The following is a 17563-nucleotide window of genomic DNA, read 5'->3' as shown; positions in this document are numbered from 1 at the left end:
TGGCTTAAAAAAAAAAAATCTGTGTAGTGAATCAAAGGATTCTCAACTCCCTCCCATTTTGAAAGTTGAGTCTGAGTCTGAGTCTGAAGCATATATATATGCTTATTTTTGGTAGTTAGGGAATTCTTTCGTTCAAATGATAAAGGTGTCTGCATTTTCCTTGTAAATATAACAGATTATTTTTTTTTTCAAATCTGCAGCTTCTCCCAGTCATTCCCTTTCCTCAAAAATGCTGTGTATGTTAGAAACCTGGACATTTAAAAATGCAGATTGTTTCACATTATTTGAATCATGTGCCGCTAAATCAGCTGGAGGCCTAGAATCACAGATGTGCTAATGCATCTTCAATGTGAAGAGAACTGACTTTTGAAATCTATGCACTTCATTTCCTGAAAACACAATAGTAATATGGTGGGGGAAACAAGGCTATCATTTCTCAAATCTGCACTGCATGGCTAATGCTGAAATAAAGTGACATTCTTTAGGAGTTGTTTAGTCTCGAGTGCTGATTTAGCTAGATAAAATGCAGCTGTCTTCTCAAATTACACAACTGGATTCACACCATCTACTAATTCCTGGTGGAGTTTTAAAGATACCTTTATGGCCAATTTTCTTCTCGTTGCAAGGAATCCTAATTTAGACAGTACAAAAATACCACCATGTAGTTTCTATGCACAAATCCCATCTCCCTTAGAAACATTTGATAAAGGAGACTGTGTTTTACAAGTGCTTGGGTCACCATTTAAAAAAGGATTTCTGAAATGTAATTGGGTCTAAATTGATTTAGAATTGGTTGCCAAATCGTCATACAATTGTCTCTGTCGGCTTTCTTATTACCTTAAGTCACGCCTACAACTTGTCATGTTGCCTAGACAGTCTGAGAAAGGAAGGATCCTCCCTAAGATGTTCCCTTTCACTAGTGCTCTTCCTTCCCAGACATCATTTGCTCCTGATATCCTCGAAGAAGGAACCTTTTAAGATTTCTTCCAAAATCTGAACTCTCTTGATCACTACATGACATCTAATATTCTGATCATCTCTTCCATGGCTGAGTACTTAGTTTAGCTCATCTTTAACCCTGCTAATCATTGGACCACAATTTTTTTTTTTTTTTTTTTTTTTGTAGAATGCACCCTATCCCTTGTTCTCTAGCTGCAAAATGGCAAACCCACATCCATCAACTGTATGCTAACATTCATGAGGCTCTTCACCCACTTAGATTTCCTATTTGTAAAGTCCTCTGGGATTGCCAACAGTCCTCACGAATTGCCTCCTCTGCTCCCCCCAGCTCTTTACACTTAGTGCTGGTAAAATTCTGTCCATATTATGTCATCGTTGCTCATAATTGGTATGCCTACTATTTACCCACTTTCCTCACCCAAGTAGACAGCTCACTCATCCATCAGTCAAAATGTTGTAAGAGGCTAAAGGGCAAGGCACTTTGCTAAGTAACATGGATACCAATAAGTGTTAAAACAACCAGTTCTTCTGCAAACTGACTAATGCTGTATTTTTCCCCACTCACCTGTACGGTTATTTTTGTTTTCCTTATTTATTACTAATAGTTATTTCTAAGAAATAGTTACATATTTAAAATAGGAATCCTTTCTCCTATGCATTGTGGAGAGTTTTCCCACTGTGGTTTTCTGTTGTCCATGTGGAACATATTTTCCCCCTTATTGTTTCTTTTTCAGAAGCTTCCTGGCACTAGAGATAGGGTAGCCCGGGTAAGAAGAAAGGGTAGTGGCAAAAGGTCCGCAGAAGAACCTGAGGGAGGTCTCCTAATGTAATATAGTAAATAAAGAGAATCGGGCAGATGTTGAGCCATTTTTGATTAGCACGAACAGACGTGATCAGGGCAGTGGGGGTAGCAAAGGAGTTAGTGGCGATTTTCATAATGCATGACACATCATGGGACGTTAATGCCCATCTGTTAAATAACTGACTGAAGGATCCCTTATGCAGAGAATTTTCTGTCCTATAAATCCCAGTCATTGTTCAGGAAATTTGTTATTTGTAAGGGATAGAAATTGGGGTTCATTGCAGTGACCACCCTGATTCTTCGCTCTCTTTTGTCATGTAACCTTACTGTGGCCCCCCATTAGGGGAGGATGACCTGTCCCATTCCTTGACAGTGGGCTCAACTAAGTGATTTGCTGTAGCCAACAGAAAGTCAGCAAATTTGATTCATACAGAAGCATGAAAACGTACCCGTGCCTTTCTGCTTCTTCTCTTGGACTTCTCCTGTTGCCAAGAAATTTGCTTAGGCCAAGCCGATGAAGGGAGAGAGACATCGGGCGTGGAGCTGAGTTGCCCCAGCGACCCCAGCCGAGCCCATTTTAGATCAGCTAACAGTGAACCCAGCCAAGATCAGGAGAGCCGCTCAACCAATCTCTGACTGACCTAGAAAGACTCCTGAGAAATAATAAATGATTGCTGATTTCAGCTACCAGGTTTGGGGATGGTTAATTATGCAGCAATAGCTATCCGATACAGAAGTTAGAATTCTCTGATTAAATTATTGTATTAGTTTTCGGTTAGTAATTGCAGTAAGTACCTCGTCTTTCTAACGTTTTATGTGCCATAGTGAAAAGAACATCCGGCAAGAGCCAAAAGACATGCATGCTTCCATTGCCTAATGTCACAGTCTTAGATATTTATTCATTCAACTCTGCACACAATATTAGAGATAACAACAACAACAACAAACCCTCTTGTTAAATCAATCATGCTTTAGGGGGAGAATACAGACATGGGCAAATCATTTCCACCCGGTGTTATAGGTAATAATAGGAAGTATCTGTTATAACCATGATCTCTGAGGTGAAATAACCTGAGTTAAAAATACCGCCTCCATCACCTCCTGGTTGCTCCTATTTAACCTCAACTCTACTTTCATTATCTGTAAGATGGGATGGGGGAAAGAATTACACCTACTTCACAAAGTTGTTGAGAGGATTGCATGAGTTGATATCTGTAACATATTAGAACATACTTTGAACTTGGCACTCATAAACTATCATTAAATGCCAGTTATTGCTTTAAAAAAAAAAAAAGTATGAAAGCACTGAAAAGGGACGCCTGGGTGGCTCAGTGGTTGAGCGTCTGCCTTCGGCTCAGGGCGTGACCCCGGGGTCCTGGGATCGAGTTCCACATCAGGCTCCCTGCATGGAGCCTGCTTCTCCCTCCCCCTATATGTCTGCCTCTCTCTGTGTCTCTCAGGAATAAATAAATAAAATCTTCAAAAAAAAAAAAAAAAGAAAGAAAGCACTGAAAAGTAAGACTCCATGGGGTGGGAGCTGGGTGGAGCTGGAGCCACTGTAGAAACAGAAACCTACAAATGTGCTTGGACTTGAGTATCTGTATTTCAAGGAGCAAAGAATGGATGACTACTAGGATGTCTTGTAGCTCTGAAATACAACATTCTTGTCTAGCATAACATTTTGGCTAGTATGACACATGCAGTAAGTTCCCACTAAATACCACATTTTATCATTGAAGTAGTTCTCAAAAGAAGCTGGTCCAAAGAGGTTAATTCACATGTCATCATGTGTGACTATCGAGGCAAGCTTGATGTGATTATCACAGGACGGTCTGGGCCTGTCTCATCGACTCAGAGGTGAAAAGGGACGACGAGTTCCCAGAATTTCTAACATAAGGACCCAAATCATAAGTATGTATCGTGCTTGAATAGAGCAGCTTAAAGCCTGTTAAATCAAGTTAATAAACACCGCAGGCAACATCTGTATTTTCTCAATGTTGAAGCAGAGTGACTGAATTCCTTCTATTTGCTATTTTGTATTTCTGGTTACAAGATGCTGTCCTCTGCTGTCTGCTGAAGATTACACCAGGTAGAGTCACCAGCACACAGTGAAATAACACGATGGTTTTGTTTCACCAACCATAAAGCCTACAAATCAGGGCTGGAAAACAAATAGAGAATTCTGTACGCCCTTCGATACACCTGCCCTATCAGCACCACGTTCCTCTTCTCCGGGGTCCTCTCGTTTTAATGGCACTTGTCCTGTCCAAGCGTTTGGTAACCCGGACGTGCCCCCTGGAACTGTGACCGCGTTACCGACCCCATTGCTCATCGGGCGATCACTGCCTCTGAACGAGCTCTGATCGGGAACTTCACTTGCACATATACCCCGTCACCGTCCACAGCACCTGGTAACTTCCACTGAATAAGTCTCTACATTCATGTCACGTCCAGTAACAGTTTAGTCTGCGTGTGTATGTGTGGCAGCTTGTTTGCTACTTATTTCAATCCTCTTTGAGCAAGATCACCGGGTGACAAATGTGGCAACTGCATTTCCCCACAGGGTTCCACATTCACCTGTGGGGCTCCGAGCTGAACACCGGGGCCTGCACGCCTGCGGCTGCTTACACGTATCCCCCATACTGTCCAGCAGCAGCAGCCAAGCCGGGAGAATTGGCAGCAAGTAGATCTGGGTTCAGGATCTGCCTGTGCCATTTACAGAGTGTGCAGCTTTAGCGTCACTTGCCCCAGCTTTCAAATCTCCCAAGGGGTTGTTTGGAGTTTTCAATCAGCTGATGTGTGCGGGACGTCAGCAAAAGCCCATGCCCTGAGGATGCCCGGTAATCCCTGGATCAAAAAATTGAAAACCACGTGACTGATGCAAGCTCCTAGGGTGTGACGTGGAAAAAGAAATTGTAGCTGCCGAATGGGAAGCTACATAGGAATGGGAAGCCTTTCCTGTCTCCTTTTGGCTAAACAGCACTGATCCTTCCCTACTGCTTTGTTTGATAGATTAATTCATTGTGAAAGCCTTTAAAGACGTCTGGTAGGTAGCTAATAATCAGCTTTGAACAACAAATCATTGGCCTTTCCCTTGCTGTCAAAGTCTCTAAAAAGAAAATTTGCATTTCAAATGGCTTCTGGTTTCCTTCAGAACCAGAGGGTAGACTCCTTTGAAGCCATCTAGAGCAACTAGTAAGTGTGCTTTTTAATGGTTTATTAGTTGATAAACTGTAATTGGCATATAAGGGTAAGAGCTTCAAAAGACAAAGTTCTAGTCAACTGCTCACTAATGTCTTAAGTCGATCAATTCAGCATTTGTTTAAAAAGAGAGGCAATGCCATCACGCCTCAACAAGTTCACCTGTTGATGAATTCATAACTCCACCAAAGCTCTCCCAAAAGATGGGGAAGTTATAATAAATCACAATCCGTGGGTAAAGAAAGGCCTTTCCCCTTGCACATGCTGACATTTAAGACACATATTGGGGCATGTGCTTAGTACCCAAATAAATGTATAGATGTAGCTCTATTCTAATGTCCTAATGCTAGTTGAGAAAATATCCCTGTACTATAAAGGGAACGGGGAAAAAAAGAACATTTGGTGTGAACTTGGATATGCCTCTGATGTTCCCTTAGCAAAAAAAAAAAAAAAAAAAAAAAAAAAAATTGTCTAATGGCATCTCTCCTTATGATTAACTCACTTGGTTTAAAAGTGTCTTTCAGCCAAGTACATATTCTGATCTCTCAAAAAGGGAGAAAACCAGCACAAAGATGATGGGCCAGGGAGCCTGGAGCAGGTGCATGTTTGCCCATCTCGTTCTCTGCGTATACTTCTTTACTGGCGAACGAGTAGCTAGCGGAGAAAGAAAACAACAGGAATACTGGCCAGTGTTCTGCGGGCCCCTCGGGCTTCCTGAGATGGCCCCGTGAAGGGGAAGTGTGCCCCTTGCCCCCCCACCCCACCCGACCCCTTCCCAGGACCTGATGGAAAAGCCCACAGCTGGGAGCAAGGCTGCCGGGATTGAGCTGTCCAGGGAAGGCCTCTGCTGACACGGCCGGCCTCCTGCCCCAGGGCCCCCTCCTGGCGCCCTCCCCGCCCCTCTGGGTCCCCTCCTGGTCCCCTCCGTGGGTTCCCGGGATGAGTGCATCCTGGGCAGCATGCGCGTGGGCCCTCTCCTGCTAGCAGCCTGCCTGCCGGCGGTGAGGGCGGTGGGGTGGAGTGGGGTGTGTGTGGGGGGTGTGTCTCCTGAGGCCCCCCTACCTGAGGGCAGAGGCCCTGAGTGTGTGCTGACACTGACATCCTAGTGGGGACCTGGTTTCCGCGCCTTCTCTGTCCATCTGGGTCCCCTCCTGGTTCCCGGGATGAGCACATCCTGGGCAGCAGGCACGCGGGCCCTCACCTGCGAGCAGCCCACCTGGGGGGTGTCTCCTGCCCTCCTCCCCCCACCGAGGCAGGGGCCCTGGGTGTGCGCCGACCCTGAGATCCTCGCGGGGACCCGTTTCCGCGTCGCCCGCTCCGAGGCCCGCAGGGTGAAACCCCTCAGGCTTTTGGAGCAGCCGAGAGCCCCGCGCCCCCGCCCCGCCCCGCCCCCGCGGCTCCGCGCCCCGCCGTTCCCGCTGCGCCCTGCAGGTGGCAGCGCCGCCCCACGCTCGGGCCCCGCGCGCCCGCGGCCTCGGGGTTCCCGCGCGCGGCCAATCAGCGCCGGGATGACGGGAGGTAATGGGGTGACTGTGTCCCGCCGGGCGGCAGCCGGGGCAGGGGACCGGGAGGACAGGGTGCGAGGCGGGACCCGGGGCGGGGAGCCGGGGGCGAGGCGGGACCCGGGGTGGGGGGCGCAGGGCCGGGGGTGGGGTGGGGGCGGCCGGAGCCCTCGGGGCGCGGGGGCGCGGGGGGCGCGGAGGGGGCGCGGAGGGGGCGCGGAGGGGGCGCGGAGGGGGCGCCCCGAGCACGCGTGTCCCCGCCGGGCCCCGCCGACACCCGCCAACTTGTGGCTCCGGGAGGCGCGCGGCGCAGCGGGGAGCGAGCGCGGACCTGCGGGCGCCTCCGCCGGGGATGCCGCGAGCCAGCGACCGCCTAGGGACCCTCTTCTCTTTCTTTCCTCCTTTCTTTTTCCCCCTTTTTTTACCATCCCTATTTGTTTTACATTTTTAATTCCACATTTTTAATGTTAATCTCACATTTTTTATTTTAATATCCTTCATTCCTTTTTTCCCCTATTCCCTCCTTTTTTTCCTTCCTCCACCCCCACCGCGCACCCTGTCGCTCTCTCTATCCTTATTATGATGATTTTGTGAATTTGCCTCCCTTCTCCCTCCTCCCTCCTCCCACCTCCCTCCTCCCTCCTCCTCCCCCTTCCCCTCCCTCCCTCGGCCTTCCCCGTGGGAAATCAAAGCCCCCTTGGAACTCCCCCCGCCCCCCGCACCCCGGATGCGCTGCCCGCCGACGGAGGAGGAGGCGGGGGCCCCCCGCGACCGCGCGCCCCCGTGAGCCCGGCCGCCCACGTGTGCAGGTGCACCTGCCACCTGCAGGACCCGCGCCCGCGCCGGGGTCACGGGGGGGCGCGGCCCGAGCGCAGCGCTGCGCCCCGGGCCTGGAGAAACCCAAGAAGAAGAAAGGAAGGGGGGAAAAAGTAGCTGCCGGGAGGGGAGGGGAGGGGAGGGAGGGGAGGGGAGGGGGCGGCGCGGGGCGGGAGGGGAGGGGAGGGGAGGGATGCTCGCTTCTTGACAGCTGACGGAGCCTGGAGCTGCTCCGCCGCCACCTCGGCCCCCGCCCCCGCCCCCGCCCCCCGTTTAACGTGAGATTATGAAATTGCAGAGGCGGCGGAGGGAAGGAGACGGGCTCTAGCCGGGACCCGGGCGGCGGAGAGGGAAGGACGCTGGCTGGCCCGGGGGCTGGCACCGAGAACCCAATTGCGCACTGGGTTGTGATGAGAAACCTAATCAGATCTTTGGAGAGGGGCCCGGCCTGGAGGCTGGCGACCGGGGGGAGCTGATCCCCAGGTTCTTCGGAGGGGGAGCTGGGGAAGAGCAATCCACCATGTAACCGGAGACTTTTTAAAATATATATATTTTTATTTTTTTTAAATTTTTATTATTATTTTTTTTAACCCCCCCTTTTGGTGGCGGTGGCGCTTGGGTGCCTTGCAAACATGAAGGATGCGGGACGCAGCTCTCTGTTGGACCCGAACGCAGTGGATGGACTGATTGTGCAAGAGAAGCGGAAGAAGGGAGCTTTTCCTTGCAAGACCTGGATCCTAACACAAACGTGTGTGTGCGCGCACAGGGAGCCTCGGGGAATGCAATAAGCCAGTGTCAGACCCACGGGGCTTGGTGTGCTCTGACATACATAAATCATAATAAAACAGCCGTGCCTCCCCCACCCTCCCCCTTTCCCCCAAAAGGATGATTGGAAATGGAGAACGGAGGATCCACAAAGGAAAAAGTATGTTCGCTGTTCTCTATCAAGGAGAAAGTAAGCCAAGGAGATTATTTTCGGAATTCAAAGTTTGGGGCTTTTTTCTTTCTTTTCTTTCTTTCTTTTTTTTTTCTTTTCTTTTTTTTTTTTTTTAGGAAAGTGAAGACCTGCTATGGTGGCGGTGTTTTCTTTCCTCTTTTGAATTTCCCACAAGAGGAGAGGGGATTAATAATACATCTGCAAAGAAATCTCCGAGAAGAAAAGTTGACCGCGGCAGAATGAGGCATTGATTGGGGGGGTGGGGGGGAGAGAAACCAGCAGAGAGCACAGTTGGATTTGTGCCTGTGTTGACTAAAATTGATGGATAATTGCAGTTGGATTTTTCTTCATCAACCTCCCCCCCACCTTTTTTTTTTTCTTTTTGGTGTCAAGATCATGCATTTTCGCTTGTTCTTAACCACCTGGATTTCCATCTGGATGTTGCTGTGATCTGTCTGAAATACAGTGAGTGATCCTTATTTTCTTATTTTATTGATGAAGAAAATGCCCATTCGTTTAGCGTTCCCGGTTCCTTTATCCCCTCACCCCCTTCAGTGTGATTTTTAAAGACCTGGCTCGAAGGGGTTGGGGTGGGGGGGGATGAGCGGAGAGAGAGGGTGGCCCAGGCGTTTGTTCCATCAGGTTGTGCTCACCAGTGAGCCGGTTTGCTATAATGATGCAGGTTGTCTGCATCCTGGGCAAACGCCTTTGCAATCGTTCACCAGAAAAAAAAAAAATCTCCCCAAGAAAGCCGCTGCAGTGTGGGGTGCCTGTGCTGAGTGATTGACACTCTAGAATGCGTTTAAGTTGCATGGCAGCCCTGGAGTTGGAGGCACAAATGTTTAGCCATTGGAAATCGAAGGGACCCAATTTAAATTTCATTATCCAACCTGACATTGCAGATCAACCGAATGTATTAACACAAAAATATGATAATAAACCAGGCTGGGGAAGGCTGGCTTCTGGCGGGTGGGTGGATGGAGGGAGGGAGAGTGGGCAGGGGGGAGGAAGTGGTGGAGAGAGGTGGCTGCACTTTCCTCTCTCTCTCTCCCTCCCTCTCTCTCTCTCTCTGTCTCTCTCTGGTGCATACAGATGCTCAAATGTGGTCTTCGGATGACCTAGGTTCCCACCAGTGCTAAGAACGGGCGGGAGGACCCACTTCTTTTCAACCCCACCTCCCTTCAAACCAACCACTTCTTTGGAAGCAGAAAGGCTGCACAGAGATGGAAGGTGGCTTGGGCGGCTGGCTTGGGTTTTGCCAGAAACCTCCCCAGCACCCCCAAGACAGGGCTCTGGAGGAAAGGCAGACATGTAGTGTCCTGTGGTAACTTAGACAAGCAGCTGAAGGAAAGGTCCGTATGTCGGTGCTTCTCATGTGCCAGCTTTGTCTTGGGAGAGAGAGAGAGAGAGAGAGAGAGAGAGGGAGAGAGAGAGGCCGATAAAGAAAAATAAGAGAAGGCTGAAAAGGCTTAGAGAGCCCAGGGGCCTGGAGGGGCCTGGAGCATCACCCCTCTTTCCGTCTTCTTCCTTCCCCATGGCTTCCAGGGTCAGGGAGCTGGCTGGCTGGCTGGCTTTTCCTAACAGAACTCCTCCTCTTCATCCTTCCCTATTCCTCTCTGGGGCCTTCCGTCAGAGTCATGGACTCACATAACTTTAGAGCCAGAGGACTCCTCGGAGACCTCACGCCCGTAAAACCAGGAAACTGAGGCCTAGAGATGCCATAATTGTGACCGGCAGCCGAACCTTGGGAGACAGGTAACTCACAGGAGCCTTAACCAGCAGACGAAAGTCAGTCTGGGATCCAAGCTGGACAAGAATCAACCATACACAGCCTGGCTCCTTCTGTCCCCACAGCTGCCATTTTTATCCAGAAGGGTCAAGGAAGGGGCCTGTCCTGAGAGCTTGAAATAAACTCTGAGCGCCCTGGACCTCAAGAGCAGCCCATCTCCAATATTCGTATGCTGTCTTTGACTTGTTTTAAGCAGCAGAGCTCGGATGTTTTAAGTAGGAGAGCTCAGACAACCCTAGTTTTAACACTAAAAAAAAAAAAAAAAAAAGCCCCAACTGGGGCATATCCCAAAGGAGATAAGAGGCAGACACCTCCTGGGTCCCTCCACGGTGTTGGGCACATTTAATCTGGTGAGTGGTGGTCCCTGGAGAGCCATTAAGCACCTCGGAGTTAGATTTATATTAGAGAGGTGATAATAGAAACCAGAAACACCCTGCTGAAAGCCTCTGAGTCTGTGCTCACACTCACATCATCTATTCTTATCCTTTTCATTACTCCTTAACCAGCCTACAGCTGAGCACTTCTTTAATTTATTTTTCTGGGCACATGTTTCCTGTTGGGACACAGATGGGGCAACACATTTATCAACCTATGAACATAATCGTGCAGGATTATTTTTATTTTTTTCCGCTCCCCTGAGCTCCTTGCAGGCTATCGCCGACCTGAGGATCCCTTGCAGGTTTGTGTGTGTTTGTTTGCTTTTTTTGTGGTTCGTTCCGGTTTTTACGTGGCCACGGGGAGGTCTCTGCTCGCGATCACAGATTGACTCAAGTTCTCTCAAGTTGCTGTTAAGTTGCAACGTAGCACAGCTGACAAACGGAGAAAGAAAACAGTGCTCTGATGGTTTTTTTTATTGCTCAGCTCTGGACTTCACGTGGGAAACCCACGCAGTCTTGCAGTCAGCCTGGCGTCTGCCAATCAGTGGAGGTCTGTCTTTCTTTTCCTTCCTTCCTTCTTGCCTTCCTTCCAGCCACCCTTCCTTCCTTTTTGGAATTCAGATGTCTTCACCGCTACTCCAGTTAGACCTCCCAGTATGTTCCTCTGCTAAACGTTGTCAGCTCCCCTCAGCCCCCCGCCTCCCCCCAACACTAGTGGGACACATGCAAACGTCTCCGGGAAGGAGAGGGAAGGAGGGAAGGGCTGGTGGGCGTGGGGGATGGAGAGAGGAGAGGGGGGGGGGGTGCAGGTATGTTTAAGGTTGTGGGCTGAAATGTGTCCTCCCACCCACCGCCACCTAACATGTTCTGTGGGGCTAGAGCGGATGGAGCATCTAGGGTAGCATCATGCTTTGTGCACCTGGTTAGGGACCCATTGCCCAGCTGGGGAGCGGGGGGGGGGGGGGGGGGGGGGGGGAAGGGGGAGGGGGCTTGGCTAGCTCCTTTCTTTTGATGTGCAGAGTTGGCCCAGCCTGTTAGGCAACTTGCTGGAGGACGGAAGGAAGAGTTTGGAGCAGGCCAGACCAGGAAAGTTACCCCATGGCAGCTCATTCCAGGGCCAAGCCCAGTGCCCGACGAGCGGCCTTTATGAATAGGGTGGTCGGTCGTATACTCGGATTCTGCGGAGGCCGTAGGCCCGGAAAGCTGCTGGATTTTGCAAGTTTTGAAGTTACTTTTTCAAATGTCCCCCCCCCCACTCTGCTGTCATCGCTGCGCGCCCTCGGGGCAACAGCACCTTGAATTGCTCCCGACACTCAGTTTTCTCATCTCTCTAATGGGAACGATAATGTCAACAAATTAGAAATTGTTTTGTGAATTAAGAGCAACGTTACGCAAAGCCCCCCGAGCGTCATAGGCCCTCTAAGGAGGGCTGTTGGTTCTGGTTGGTCTCGGATCCGTTTGGCTTAACTTCCTGGGAACTAGTACAGACTGGCTGAGCCCTTTACCAGTCCTAGTGGTTACACTTGAGCCCCCGGGAATGTGCCACCGACCTTACAGGAGTGGCCACATTCCTCTTTTGATGTCTTATCAGGACAGATTGGCTGCAATATTATCGTTTTAGATATGAAATGCTGCTTCAGGCCAGAAGCTGAAAATCAGGATTTTTCTCCTTAAAGTACAGAAGCCTGAATCTCAGCAAAAGTAATACTGGAGGGAGATTTTAGGGGAAAATAATGCTGTTGTGTATACTTTCGGTCTAAAAGTTGCATATGATGGCTCCTATATATTAAATGTATAATTTTAGCCATCTGTTACATCGCCTGCCTCCGGAATGCTCCAAATACAGGCAGATTTCTCGGCGATTGTATAAAGTAGACAGTGTAACGCTCCGTCGCTAATAGGAAGGGCCCCAAGTCCACAACTTGGATGCACAGTCCCCCGGATAGGAGGAACCCCGGTGTCAGTTAAACACCCGTCGTGGTGGGATGAAGTCAGGACGGAGTGCATGAAATCCAGATTTCCTGTAGACACACTTGTCTTTGTCGTTCGCACGCGCTGATGTTCCAGCACCAGCCTGCCGGTGGCTTCCCGAGGCAGCCAGTCGCGGTCATTGCTCATAATTTCATTGTCCGCGACGGCAGCCTGTGTGCTGTCCGTTTCCTCAAGATGTTTCTGGAGACCTGTTCTCTCTTGGAGGGGAACAGCGTCCCACTGCCTCAATTATTGTCATCCTAGACAGCCTACCTGCAGAGGGTCACGGGACAGCCAGGCTCAGCAATTGCCCACCGGAGGTTTATATGTTCTGTCCAGTTAGGAAAACAATTTAAAATCTGTTAATTTGGGGGAGGGGCGGGAAGCAGGCTGAAGCTTATCATTTTCCCTAAGGAGAGATGGAAATCATCGATGAAAGTCCTTCCCATTTCATAACATCTTATTTCTTTGGCGTGTTTCGTAAAAGCGACTAAGAAATTAGGCGAACTTGGGTTCTGGCGTCCTCCGTGGACTCGAATATTCGGCTCTGCCCTGGCTCGCGTGTGTTACACGCACTGCGTGACCTCCCTGAGGGGTCTGTGTGCTCATCTGTAAGGCAGAGGTAATAACCCCCACGTAGAACTGACGGCCACGGGGATGACTGCATGTGTCATGCACACTAGGCATTCAATGAATGCACATTTAAACTGAGCATCTATGATTTTAGTTTAAGTGAAAAAAAAACAAAACAAAAACTGGTATGGTCTTGTTTAGGGAAGCTGTTCCTCTGAATTCATGTTGGTAAAGATTTTTAAAAGGTGGGCTACATTAAGGAGGCGGGAGTAACACAAATAGGTACAATCATTTTTGGTAAAAGCCTCTACTTCTTAAGTCTTTATTTTAATCACCAGGTGCTCGTGCCCTCCTCAATCCCCATCACCTGTTCCCCACCCACCTCCTCACGCCCCTCTGGTCCCATCAGGCTGCTCTCTATAGTTAAAAGTCTGTTTCTCGGTTTCTCTCTCTCTCTCTCTCCCTTTGCCCATTTGTCGTGTTTCGCGAAGTTCCTACACTTTTAAAACCTACCTGGATGTGCTTCAGTGAATGGCATTCCCTCAGGAAAGACCAAAACATGCGTAGCGTATCATGGAACGTAGACTCCGTGTCCCTGTAAACTTTCCTTAGATCACCGAGTGCTTTGTGACACAAATATGAAAATATCAGTGATTTATAAGTTGTGTCTTGAAAGACTCTCCAAGGGAAGCAAGAGCCTCTTGCATCTTACTCTCCTTCAAAATGATTTCTCTGGAGAAATGTAAATTGGACGGTTGAAATCATGGTGCGGCTGAGACAGTGCGCTTGTCCCGCTCCCTGGCAGCAAGGATTGCGTTTGTCTGCTGGCGTGTTCCCGGCACCTCGGGAAGCTGAAATAGTGTGCAAGTGTGCAAATAGTCTTCGAATGATGAACTGGGTCTAGTTTGAGACATCCCCTCCAAAAAACCCAAATGCCTGTGTGTCTGTGTGTTTGCACCTGCGAGCGGAGCACGCATACCTGCAAGGCTGCCGGCTCTCGGGAATCTGAGAAATACCAACGGGTGTGCTGACTGTGCACGTAGTCACATCCGTACACACGTGCACAGATATTAAGCAGCTACTGAGGGGCTTCCTGAAGTCGCACAAGCGGAGGCCTGAAAGGTGATGCAGTGTGTTTTCCCTACCCTTGGTGTGGCCAGTAATGGGCTGCAACAATTCCTCTAAGTCACTTTGCCTCTCTTAGGTTAGCCTTATAGTCTCCTCTACGAATAAAGGTACAAACTAAGATTCCTTCAAGCTACGATTTTCGGCTTCTGCATTCCTAGTTGACTACCTAGGGACTCAGGATTCCTAGCAGCATCCTATCTATAGTATCCTATCCATACCTAGCGGTATCCTATACCATTCCTGGCAGCCTCCTATCCATACCAGGATACTAGTTGTTGCAATGTGGACTGTAGTTCTCTGAGGGGAGAGCAGAGCCACTGTTACCATGGTTGGTATGGAGGGTAAAAAAATAAAATAAATAAATAAAATTTTTTAAAAAGTGAAGGAACTCTCTAGAGCATTTGTAGGGGAACCATAAAGCGATTTGAAATAGGCAAGCGTTGCATCCCAACTTTGTTTCCCACCTGTTAGCAGGTGGATCCTGAGGAGCAATTCACCTATCAAGGTCTCGGTTTCCTCGACGATCAAAATGGAAATAATGTTTTATGCCCTTGTTTTGGGAGCTCTGAGATGTCTACATGTTCGGCCCTTGGTCGGTGTGTACTAAATGCTACCCCTCTTCTTTTTGTTGAGATCCTTGGTTATTTTTCACAGAAATGGGAACATTGACCTGAAAGTCTTGTGCGTTGCCTTATACTTTATACTGACGATGTAGGAGTTTTGTTTTTTTTTGTTTTTGTTTGGCTGACTTTGCTATCAATGTCGGTAATATTATCTTTGATGATCTTTTCCAGCGTCATTCATATGTATGATGAAGTCTACGATGATGAGACACTTGTGTAAGGTTGATAGACTTATTTCAGCTTCGGCATAAGCTGAGGTCAGGTTTCTATGCTTATGTCATGGGAGCTTTGAACAGTTCTGGAGGTGACAAGTATGATTTCTCGGTTGCCGTAGTGACTACCATTGATCTACTGAGCGTTCGCTATGCACCGGTCACTACGTCGAAATTATGTATTTTTCTGCTCGCTTCTCTCCTGGGGAACTGAAACACAGAAAGGCTAAGTCATTTGTCCAAGGTCATATAGCAAATAGTCCGTGGAGCTGCAAGTAGAAGCTACATTTCTTGTGACTTTAGGCCCCGGGATGAGAATCAGTAAATCCAAACCTGTTGACTTGGGAACACACACACCAGCGCGCCGCTGTGCGGCCTCATGTCAGCCTGGACATTCTCATTGAGACCCAGATGGCTGCAGGCCCCCCTCGCCCTGCTTCCTCTTAGCACAAAGGTCACGGTGAGATGCTGAGGGCATGTGGACGTCGCACATTTTTGTCAGTCTTCGGCTGCAGCCAAATGTGCGTCTAAGTGAGAAAGGGACCACTCAGAAACCCTTGCGAGCAACTGCCCCAAGTCGCTCACTGTCCGAGCAGAAGGGCTGTGCAAAGGGCCGGGAGACCATCGAGGACCTCATGGCTGTGTGCGATATCAGGTCATGGCTGAAGTTAAGTTCGGTGCTCAGTAAGGATCGTGCATGAACGGGGGGGTGCCCCGACCGGTGGGCACCCGGGCTCTCAGCAAGGTTAGTGCATCTGCTGCCCCTGCCACCAGGGCCCCCTGTGGCCTCCTGAGACCCACCACAAGGCTAAGGCGCTGCTCACCCTCCCCACCTTTACTAGGCTCAGCCCTCCTGCCCCCCCTTAAATGTTGAAGCCGCCCCCCTGGGGATTTGTCCCACTCTCCATCTCTCTGTGACCCCAACAGATATGGGCTGGGCTGATGGTGAGAGAGGAGCTGGGCACCCAGGCCCCACCGGCTCTGGCCCCCTGCAGCCCTGCTCACGCTGCCCTCGAGGCTTGGGCACTTCTAGTTTCAGGCACCACCAGCACCTCGTCCATGCCCCTTGCACCCAGTGACTCCTCCAGTCGCTCGCCAACCTTCTCTCCGTCTTGAAACCAGCTCCCTAGTCCCTCAGTGGTTCAGAGTCGGCTCCTTCTCTGCTGGATGTCTGCTGGTGACACGGACTTTCTCCCGCGCGGCCCGTTCATTCTTTCTCTGAAAGCACGAGCCCCAGAAACACGGCGGGACGTCCTCTTCTCTAGACTCTAGAAATCCGTTTACAGACGGAGCTCGGACTCCTCCTCTTGCTGGAAGGGTCTGGCCCACCTGCACCCGCCTCTCCGCCCGCCCGCATTCCCTGCAGCTGCGCAGGCTGCGAGCGGCTCAGGCTTCCCGAGGCCTGAGCCGTGCTTCTGGCAGATGCTCAGACGTCTAACCTGAGGCCAAGTCCCCTCCTCTGAGAAAACCTTCCCCAGATTCCCTAGAGCCACCCAGGCGCCCTGTCCTCTACATCAGCCTTTTTTTTTATTTTTTTATTTTTTATTTATTTATTTATTTTTTTTTTTTACATCAGCCTTTTGTTCGTAGCTCTGCTATAGCTCTTGTCACTCTTGTAACATCTATTGACTTGGCTAAAACCCACTAGATGGTGACATTTTTTAGGATATGGACCTCATCTGTTTTTTTTTTTTTTTTTTTTTTTAGATTTTATTTGTATATTTGAGAGCAAGAGACAATGAGAGAGAGAGCACACGAGTGGGGCGAGGGGCAGAGGGAGAAGCGGACTCCGCGCTGAGCAGAGAGCCCAGTGTGGGGCTCCATCCCATCCCAGAACTCCGGGTCCTGACCTGAGCTGAAGGCAGACACTCAACCCACTGAGCCGCCCCAGCACCTCTGGACCCCCCCTTCCCCCGTCATCTCCCGCGTGGAACTAACGTAGTACACAGGAGCTCCATCAGTCTGCTAGTGCCAATAAGTGAGCGGACTGGCCCAACACTTCTTTGGGGTGAAGAGTTTCCTTCAGTTTGGCTTATGGTATAGGTAAGCCATTATTCTGGCATTTGCACTATTGGGATGACTTTTTATTATTTGTTTTTATTATTTGCTTCCTTTGCAGGGACCCGATGTTTCAGAACTACTCTGATCCATAAATACATTGCAATTTTTTTTTCCCTCCGTTTCTCCCCAGTTGAAACAAATACATGCCAATCACCACTCTCGAAATAGCCCAGGTAAACATCGCCGCCACGGCTTGATGTAAACTGAGCCAAAAGAGAGGGAGTTTTAACTGCCGTATGCCATCGTCCGAGTACGTGCGTGATTTTGAATCTACTTTTAGAAATATTGGTAATAGCTGCTGCCTTTGAGGATCCCAGTTTTGAAAATAGTTCTATAAATAGATCGAGCATGAATTCTTCTGCTCTCATTTATAGCTGCTAATAGGCTCGCGGCAGGCGTTGCGATGCAGACTCCTGGATGGTTCTGTTCACAAAGGATATTGTTTACAGAGACCAAGGTGCTCCTTGGAATCGCAAACCACACAGGCTGCACAGTTACGTGAAGTGGGCCTTTGTCCTCTTGAGTGACTAGTGGAAAGGGACTTTGCCTTTTGATTTTAACTGTTGCCCAAGTATGGACTCATGCAGTGGGAAAATAAAAAAAAGAAAGAT

The 17563-nt window shown here is 49.4% G+C and overlaps 1 protein-coding gene across 29 annotated transcripts in view; it reads left to right on the top strand.

Annotated features, from left to right (window-relative positions):
• The window catches only part of LRRC4C (leucine rich repeat containing 4C), a 1155475-nt gene that overhangs the window by 990737 nt on the left and 147175 nt on the right, over positions 1-17563 (top strand). For 2 of the 29 annotated variants that reach the window (XM_072759165.1, XM_072759173.1), the window contains exon 7: positions 16599-16934. The exons of 21 other annotated variants lie outside the window; for them this stretch is intronic. The gene's annotated coding sequence lies outside the window, so the exon portion shown is untranslated. Of the gene's footprint in view, positions 1-7579; positions 8684-16598; positions 16935-17563 lie in introns of those variants that run through there. 6 more of the 29 variants (XM_072759176.1, XM_025991543.2, XM_072759179.1 and 3 more) reach the window with 6 other exon arrangements.

Source organism: Vulpes vulpes, chromosome 5 (genome assembly GCF_048418805.1).
Source record: "Vulpes vulpes isolate BD-2025 chromosome 5, VulVul3, whole genome shotgun sequence".
Taxonomy (NCBI): Eukaryota; Metazoa; Chordata; class Mammalia; order Carnivora; family Canidae; genus Vulpes; species Vulpes vulpes.
The sequence above is the reverse complement of the archived record's forward strand: the minus strand, read 5'-3'. Positions and strand labels throughout refer to the sequence as shown.